The sequence below is a fragment of the Phyllobates terribilis genome, unplaced genomic scaffold (assembly GCF_046119375.1).
Source record: "Phyllobates terribilis strain yellow unplaced genomic scaffold, ASM4611937v1 Scaffold_13__5_contigs__length_258822181, whole genome shotgun sequence".
Lineage (NCBI taxonomy): Eukaryota > Metazoa > Chordata > Amphibia > Anura > Dendrobatidae > Phyllobates > Phyllobates terribilis.
In genome coordinates this window covers 183,519,924-183,529,837 of record NW_027362773.1, presented here as the reverse complement: position 1 = coordinate 183,529,837, position 9,914 = coordinate 183,519,924, and the positions used below count along the sequence as shown (strand labels likewise).

The 9,914-nt window shown below is 37.7% G+C and overlaps 1 non-coding gene across 1 annotated transcript; it reads left to right on the top strand.

Annotated features, from left to right (window-relative positions):
* Window positions 1-699: 699 nt before the first annotated feature.
* Window positions 700-781, top strand: TRNAF-AAA (transfer RNA phenylalanine (anticodon AAA)). The gene has a single exon. It is a non-coding gene; the product is annotated as a tRNA-Phe (tRNA).
* The last annotated feature ends 9,133 nt before the right edge of the window (window positions 782-9,914 follow it).

Genomic DNA, 9,914 nt, shown 5'->3' with positions numbered 1-9,914 from the left:
TTTGTGTCAATGTTCGCATGACACTTTTTCCAGATGGTTGAAACTGACCAGGATTTCAAGCCGAAACGGCCTCAAGAAACGACAGCGATTCTTTTCCTAAATCACCCTTTTTAGTGTTTTCCAGCATTTTTGTAAACATAGTTTGGTGATGTTTTTCTAAGTATTGTTTTGGGCATCAAATGATTTTGTTTAAGTTTCTTTTTTGCTCGCAAAATGCTGTGAACGTCACTCAGGAACCTTCCAGGGGTCTTTCTAACCTACTCATTGACTTGTATAGCAAGTATAAAGCAAGCAAAATATACCTGAAAAATGATATGCTCACTTCTGTTAACCGCTTGGCGTTTTGGGAAACTTAATGAGGTTAAAAGACGCTCAATACCTGATCATATGAACAGCAAGTCTTTTTGCATGGAAATGAATCTGTTCAAACTATTGAGCATTTTCAAAGCCTTTTTCAGGAGGTGTTTGGAACAAAGTCACTCTAAATCCGCCTTATGAATTTTAATAAACCTTGAACTGTAAAAGGTTCCAATTGATGATACCTTTAAATCAGATTTTTACATTTCAGTGAGGCCTGGAATTTTGTTTCCAATTGAAATCTTCCATTTTCTGAAATGTCTTCCAGAAGGATAATCACTCATATTGATCATGGTGCTATAAGAAAAGGTGTGAAACTCATAAGAATGAAACAGTGTCTGAGTAGTTGAGGCCGAGTGGTTAAGGCGATGGACTAAAAATCCATTGGGGTCTTCCCGCGTAGGTTCAAATCCTGCCAACTACGTTTAACTTCATGTAACATTTTGACGAATTATCTGAGTAGATCAATTTCCACATTCCCAAGTCTATCCCCCACAGAAATGGTCTGTAATCTATGGACTGTATTTGTAGAACCAGCTTAACAGCATCTGTAGATCTTCTTTTGATTAGTCAGCCGGGTGAGATGTCACTTGTGCATCACACCACAAATCAAACGAAGCTCAGAGGGTGCCATCAGGTATGTGGTGCAAATCCTCCTTTTTTCCAGCGAACACAGACCACTGCCGTGGCTGATGGACTGGGATATGAACTTTGATTTGCACCAACTCTACTTGAATTATCTTTCCGATGGAAACTTTTAGCACACCATGAAAAATCTTTAGTGACTTCTGGATGAGCAGAAGTTTTGCAATTTCTTTTTTTCTCACCCTTTTTCCAGCTGATAGATCCAGCACGCTAATTATTAGCCAGATTTCATCAACATTTTGAAACTGTCTTTGTTGTGATATCATGGAACTTTAAGCACACTTGTGGAATAAAAAGGGAGGAGATATTAATTTACCAATGTGTGTTAGAAATACATTTGCGGAACAGCTTTAGAACCAGTTTTCATCATAATTAGAGATGAGCGTTGTTCGATTCGAACTATTCGTCAATCTCAAATTCGAGCTGTTTTGGGCGGTGTTCGGGCCATTCGGCGAACATGAACGATTTGAGAAAAATTCGGCTGTTCGAGGTTATGTTCGATAACTGTTCGTGCACCAAAATCATAACTGGATTTTTTCTCAGTAATGATGAAAATTAATGTTAATACGCAGTTTGAGTGTACAGCGGGGCGGGGGGAGGGGCAGGGGATGGATCTCTGCAGGAATAATGAAGATTTTCATTTTTTTTTCTCTTTCCCGCATTTACAGTGGGGAGGTGCAATCTGTCAGCCTATCAGCAGCGCACACACGGAGCGAAGTGCTTTTTTTCACACAAGCAAGGGCATGTGTCATTGGCAGTGTATGTCACATGTCCTTGCCCTATAAGACCCAGCCATTTTCCCCGTCACCACCATTTTCTCACTGCTGCAGCTGCGTGTTAGACGGCACCGCTGTTGCTGTGTGCGCTATACCTTGCTAATTTCAAGCCAATTTTCGCACAAATCTACAGATAGCTTTGGAGTAGGGAATAGTTGTGATTGCAGTCCTTTTAAGGACTAGGTTACAGCATTTCCTACGACTTTTATCAGGCTGGTCTGTGCTCTTAAATAGATAGGTTGTGGGAGTAAAGACTAATTGTAATTGCAGTCCTTTTCAGGACTAAGTTACATCAGTTCCTATCAGTTTTTGCCAGGCAGGTCTGTGCCAGTGCTGTGCAAGTTTTTTTCACAGCATTTGACTGAATCTAGCAAAGCTAATCCTTTTTGGCCTGTGTTAGTCAGTGGAGTAGCCTATCTGTGTTGCAAGATACACCACCTGTGTATAGAATACCAATTTTTTTACTACACCTAGTGAAGTAAAACCTTTTGGGCATAGCATCATTCTATTAGTCCATCTATACTGACCTCCATAAGGTTGCAAATTGAATATAATTTTTTTCTGCATCTAGCTCTGAAAAAATATTTGTCCTTCTAGCAGTGTGTGAGACTTGATCTACTAGTCCATCTATACTGACCTCCATCAGGTTGCAAATTCAAAATAATTTTTTGACTGCATCTAGCTCTGAAAAAATATTTGGCCTTCTAGCAGTATGTCGGACTTGTTCTATTAGTCCATCTATACAGACCTCCATCAGGTTGCAAATTGAATATAATTTTTTTCTGCATCTAGCTCTGATAAAATATTTGTCCTTTTAGCAGTGTGTGGGACTTGTTCTACTAGTCCATCTATACTGACCTCCATCAGGTTGCAAACTGAATATAATTTTTTTCTGCATCTACCTCTGAAAAAATATTTGGGCTTCTAGCAGTGTGTGGGACTTGTCTTATTAGTCCATCTATACTGACCTCCATCAGGTTGCAAATTAAAAATAATTTTTATCTGTATCTAGCTCTGAAAAAATATTTGGCCTTCTAGCAGTGTGTGGGACTTGTTCTATTAGTCCATCTATACTGACCTCCATCAGGTTGCAAACTGAATATAATTTTTTTCTGCATCTACCTCTGAAAAAATATTTGGGCTTCTAGCAGTGTGTGGGACTTGTTCTATTAGTCCATCTATACTAACCTCCATCAAGTTGCAAATTAAAAATATTTTTTTGCCTGCATCTAGCTCTGAAAAAATATTTGGCCTTCTAGCAGTGTGTGGGACTTGGTTTATTAGTCCATCTATACTGACCTCCATCAGGTTGCAAATTGAATATAATATTTTTCTGCATCTAGCTCTGAAAAAATATTTGGCCTTCTAGCAGTGTGTGGGACTTGTTCTATTAGTCCATCTATACTGACCTCCATCAGGTTGCAAATTGAATATAATTTTTTTCTGCATCTAGCTCTGAAAAAATATTTGTCCTTCTAGCAGTGTGTGGGACTTCTTCTACTAGTCCATCTATACTGACCTCCATCAGGTTGCAAACTGAATATAATTTTTTTCTGCATTTACCTCTGAAAAAATATTTGGGCTTCTAGCAGTGTGTGGAACTTGTTTTATTAGTCCATCTATACTGACCTCCATCAGGTTGCAAATTAAAAACAATTTGTTTCTGCATCTAGCATTGAAAAAATATTTGGCCTTCTAGCAGTGTGTGGGAGTTGTTCTATTAGTCCATCTATACTGACCTCCATCAGGTTGCAAACTGAAAATAATTTTTTTCTGCATCTACCTCTGAAAAAATATTTGGGCTTCTAGCAGTGTGTGGGACTTTTTCTATTAGTCCATCTATACTGACCTCCATCAGGTTGCAAATTAAAAATATTTTTTTGTCTGCATCTAGCTCTGAAAAAATATATGGCCTTCTAGCAGTGTGTGGGACTTGGTCTATTAGTCCATCTATACTGACCTCCATCAGGTTGCAAATTGAATATAATTTTTTTCTGCATCTAGCTCTGAAAAAATATTTGTCCTTCTAGCAGTGTGTGGGACTTTTTCTACTAGTCCATCTATACTGACCTCCATCAGGTTGCAAACTGAATATAATTTTTTTCTGCATCTACCTCTGAAAAAATATTTGGGCTTCTAGCAGTGTGTGGGACTTGTCTTATTAGTCCATCTATACTGACCTCCATCAGGTTGCAAATTAAAATTAATTTTTATCTGCATCTAGCTCTGAAAAAATATTTGGCCTTCTAGCAGTGTGTGGGACTTGTTCTATTAATCCATCTATACTGACCTCCATCAGGTTGCAAACTGAATATAATTTTTTTCTGCATCTACCTCTGAAAAAATATTTGGGCTTCTAGCAGTGTGTGGGACTTGTTCTATTAGTCCATCTATACTAACCTCCATCAGGTTGCAAATTAAAAATATTTTTTTGTCTGCATCTAGCTCTGAAAAAATATTTGGCCTTCTAGCAGTGTGTGGGACTTGGTTTATTAGTCCATCTATACTGACCTCCATCAGGTTGCAAATTGAATATAATATTTTTCTGCATCTAGCTCTGAAATAATATTTGGCCATCTAGCAGTGTGTGGGACTTGTTCTATTAGTCCATCTATACTGACCTCCATCAGGTTGCAAATTGAATATAATTTTTTTCTGCATCTAGCTCTGAAAAAATATTTGTCCTTCTAGCAGTGTGTGGGACTTCTTCTACTAGTCCATCTATACTGACCTCCATCAGGTTGCAAACTGAATATAATTTTTTTCTGCATTTACCTCTGAAAAAATATTTGGGCTTCTAGCAGTGTGTGGAACTTGTTTTATTAGTCCATCTATACTGACCTCCATCAGGTTGCAAATTAAAAATAATTTGTTTCTGCATCTAGCATTGAAAAAATATTTGGCCTTCTAGCAGTGTGTGGGAGTTGTTCTATTAGTCCATCTATACTGACCTCCATCAGGTTGCAAACTGAATATAATTTTTTTCTGCATCTACCTCTGAAAAAATATTTGGGCTTCTAGCAGTGTGTGGGACTTTTTCTATTAGTCCATCTATACTGACCTCCATCAGGTTGCAAATTAAAAATATTTTTTTGTCTGCATCTAGCTCTGAAAAAATATATGGCCTTCTAGGAGTGTGTGGGACTTGGTCTATTAGTCCATCTATACTGACCTCCATCAGGTTGCAAATTGAATATAATTTTTTTCTGCATCTAGCTCTGAAAAAATATTTGTCCTTCTAGCAGTGTGTGGGACTTGTTCTACTAGTCCATCTATACTGACCTCCATCAGGTTGCAAATTCAAAATAATTTTTTGTCTGCATCTAGCTCTGAAAAAGTATTTGTCCTTCTAGCAGTGTTTGGGACTTGTTCTATTAGTCCATCTATACTGACCTCCATCAGGTTGCAAACTGTATATCATTTTTTTCTGCATGTACCTCTGAAAAAATATTTGGGCTTCTAGCTGTGTGTGGGACTTGTTCTATTAGTCCATCTATACTGACCTCCATCAGGTTGCAAATTGAATATAATTTTTTTCTGCATCTAGCTCTGAAAAAATATTTGGCCTTCTAGCAGTGTGTGGGACTTGGTCTATTAGTCCATCTATACTGACCTCCATCAGGTTGCAAATTGAATATAATTTTTTTCTGCATCTAGCTCTGAAAAAATATTTGTCCTTCTAGCAGTGTGTGGGACTTCTTCTACTAGTCCATCTATACTGACCTCCATCAGGTTGCAAACTGAATATAATTTTTTTCTGCATTTACCTCTGAAAAAATATTTGGGCTTCTAGCAGTGTGTGGAACTTGTTTTATTAGTCCATCTATACTGACCTCCATCAGGTTGCAAATTAAAAACAATTTGTTTCTGCATCTAGCATTGAAAAAATATTTGGCCTTCTAGCAGTGTGTGGGAGTTGTTCTATTAGTCCATCTATACTGACCTCCATCAGGTTGCAAACTGAATATAATTTTTTTCTGCATCTACCTCTGAAAAAATATTTGGGCTTCTAGCAGTGTGTGGGACTTTTTCTATTAGTCCATCTATACTGACCTCCATCAGGTTGCAAATTAAAAATATTTTTTTGTCTGCATCTAGCTCTGAAAAAATATATGGCCTTCTAGCAGTGTGTGGGACTTGGTCTATTAGTCCATCTATACTGACCTCCATCAGGTTGCAAATTGAATATAATTTTTTTCTGCATCTAGCTCTGAAAAAATATTTGTCCTTCTAGCAGTGTGTGGGACTTGTTCTACTAGTCCATCTATACTGACTTCCATCAGGTTGCAAACTGAATATAATTTTTTTCTGCATCTACCTCTGAAAAAATATTTGGGCTTCTAGCAGTGTGTGGGACTTGTCTTATTAGTCCATCTATACTGACCTCCATCAGGTTGCAAATTAAAATTAATTTTTATCTGCATCTAGCTCTGAAAAAATATTTGGCCTTCTAGCAGTGTGTGGGACTTGTTCTATTAATCCATCTATACTGACCTCCATCAGGTTGCAAACTGAATATAATTTTTTTCTGCATCTACCTCTGAAAAAATATTTGGGCTTCTAGCAGTGTGTGGGACTTGTTCTATTAGTCCATCTATACTAACCTCCATCAGGTTGCAAATTAAAAATATTTTTTTGTCTGCATCTAGCTCTGAAAAAATATTTGGCCTTCTAGCAGTGTGTGGGACTTGGTTTATTAGTCCATCTATACTGACCTCCATCAGGTTGCAAATTGAATATAATATTTTTCTGCATCTAGCTCTGAAATAATATTTGGCCATCTAGCAGTGTGTGGGACTTGTTCTATTAGTCCATCTATACTGACCTCCATCAGGTTGCAAATTGAATATAATTTTTTTCTGCATCTAGCTCTGAAAAAATATTTGTCCTTCTAGCAGTGTGTGGGACTTCTTCTACTAGTCCATCTATACTGACCTCCATCAGGTTGCAAACTGAATATAATTTTTTTCTGCATTTACCTCTGAAAAAATATTTGGGCTTCTAGCAGTGTGTGGAACTTGTTTTATTAGTCCATCTATACTGACCTCCATCAGGTTGCAAATTAAAAATAATTTGTTTCTGCATCTAGCATTGAAAAAATATTTGGCCTTCTAGCAGTGTGTGGGAGTTGTTCTATTAGTCCATCTATACTGACCTCCATCAGGTTGCAAACTGAATATAATTTTTTTCTGCATCTACCTCTGAAAAAATATTTGGGCTTCTAGCAGTGTGTGGGACTTTTTCTATTAGTCCATCTATACTGACCTCCATCAGGTTGCAAATTAAAAATATTTTTTTGTCTGCATCTAGCTCTGAAAAAATATATGGCCTTCTAGCAGTGTGTGGGACTTGGTCTATTAGTCCATCTATACTGACCTCCATCAGGTTGCAAATTGAATATAATTTTTTTCTGCATCTACCTCTGAAAAAATATTTGGGCTTCTAGCAGTGTGTGGGACTTGTCTTATTAGTCCATCTATACTGACCTCCATCAGGTTGCAAATTAAAAATAATTTTTATCTGCATCTAGCTCTGAAAAAATATTTGGCCTTCTAGCAGTGTGTGGGACTTGTTCTATTAGTCCATCTATACTGACCTCCATCAGGTTGCAAACTGAATATAATTTTTTTCTGCATCTACCTCTGAAAAAATATTTGGGCTTCTAGCAGTGTGTGGGACTTGTTCTATTAGTCCATCTATACTAACCTCCATCAGGTTGCAAATTAAAAATATTTTTTTGTCTGCATCTAGCTCTGAAAAAATATTTGGCCTTCTAGCAGTGTGTGGGACTTGGTTTATTAGTCCATCTATACTGACCTCCATCAGGTTGCAAATTGAATATAATATTTTTCTGCATCTAGCTCTGAAATAATATTTGGCCTTCTAGCAGTGTGTGGGACTTGTTCTATTAGTCCATCTATACTGACCTCCATCAGGTTGCAAATTGATTATAATTTTTTTCTGCATCTAGCTCTGAAAAAATATTTGTCCTTCTAGCAGTGTGTGGGACTTGTTCTACTAGTCCATCTATACTGACCTCCATCAGGTTGCAAATTCAAAATAATTTTTTGTCTGCATCTAGCTCTGAAAAAGTATTTGTCCTTCTAGCAGTGTTTGGGACTTGTTCTATTAGTCCATCTATACTGACCTCCATCAGGTTGCAAACTGTATATAATTTTTTTCTGCATGTACCTCTGAAAAAATATTTGGGCTTCTAGCTGTGTGTGGGACTTGTTCTATTAGTCCATCTATACTGACCTCCATCAGGTTGCAAATTGAATATAATTTTTTTCTGCATCTAGCTCTGAAAAAATATTTGGCCTTCTAGCAGTGTGTGGGACTTGGTCTATTAGTCCATCTATACTGAACTCCATCAGGTTGCAAATTGAATAAAATATTTTTCTGCATCTAGCTCTGAAAAAATATTTGGCCTTCTAGCAGTGTGTGGGACTTGTTCTATTAGTCCATCTATACTGACCTCCATCAGGTTGCAAACTGAATATAATTTTTTTCTGCATCTACCTCTGAAAAAATATTTTGGCTTCTAGCTGTGTGTGGGACTTGGTATATTAGTCCATCTATACTGACCTCCATCAGGTTGCAAATTGAATATATTATTTTTCTGCATCTAGCTCTGAAAAAATATTTGGGCTTCTAGCAGTGTGTGGGACTTGGTCTATTAGTCCATCTATACTGACCTCCATCAGGTTGCAAATTGAATATAATATTTTTCTGCATCTAGCTCTGAAAAAATATTTGGCCATCTAGCAGTGTGTGGGACTTGTTCTATTAGTACATCTATACTGACCTCCATCAGGTTGCAAACTGAATATAATTTTTTTCAGCATCTACCTCTGAAAAAATATTTGGGCTTCTAGCTGAGTTTGGGACTTGGTCTATTAGTCCATCTATACTGACTTCCATCAGGTTGCAAATTGAATATAATATTTTTCTGCATGTAGCTCTGAAAAAATATTTGGCCTTCTAGCAGTGTGTGGGTCTTGTTCTTTTAGTCCATCTATACTGATCTCCATCAGGTTGCAAACTGAATATAACTTTTTTCTGCATCTACCTCTGAAAAAATATTTGGGCTTCTAGCTGTGTGTGGGACTTGTTCTATTAGTCCATCTATACTGACTAGTGTTGAGCCACCCCCGTAGTGTTCGGGTTCGGTTCGGTTCGTCGAACACCGGGATGTTCGAGGAACTGTTCGTCGAACTGTTCGTCGAACACCTTAGAACACCGTCGAACACCGTTAAAACCAATGGCAGGCAAACAAAAACACATAGAAACACATAGAAAACACCTTCAAAGGTGTCCAAAAGCTGACAAACTGCTCAGAAGACGCTTTCTTTAAAAAAGCCGGCCGGCAATTCAGCAGCGGCATACACCGGTACCCGACAATTTAGACAAGAAGGAATAGAGCCTCACACATAGATTAGATAGATAGAAACATGGCAGTCACATATATATGAAGTACTGTGACAGTGTTGCTTACTGTACTTGTCATTTAGTGTAAAGGATTTATTAAAAAATATAATAGTGTTTTCATGCACTGTCTCTTTAAAAAAGCCGGCCGGCAATTCAGCATCTGTACCCGACAATTTATAACAGACAGAATAGAGCTTCACACATAGATTAGATAGATAGAAACATGTCAGTCACATATATATGAAGTACAGTGACAATGTTGCTTACTGTACTTGTCATTTAGTGTAAAGGATTTATTAAAAAAAATAATAGTGTTTTCATGCACCGTCTCTTTAAAAAAGCCGGCCGGCAATTCAGCATCTGTACCCGACAATTTATAACAGACTGCAATTTGCAGCGGGGGTGGCCCAGAAAGCTTGGGCCTCCCTGCGCTGCGGATTCCAGCCCCCAGCTGCCTAGTTGTACCTGGCTGGACACAAAAACAGGGCGAAGCCCCACGTCAATTTTCTTTAAATTATTTCATGAAATAATTAAGAAAAAAAGGGCTTCCCTATATTGATGTGTCCGGCCAGGTACAAATAGGCAGCTGGTGGTTGGGGGCAGCCCGTTCCTGCCTGCTGCACCTGACTGGACACAAATATAGTGTGAAGCCCCACTTCAATTTTTTTTAATTATTTCATGAAATTCATGAAATAATTAAGAAAA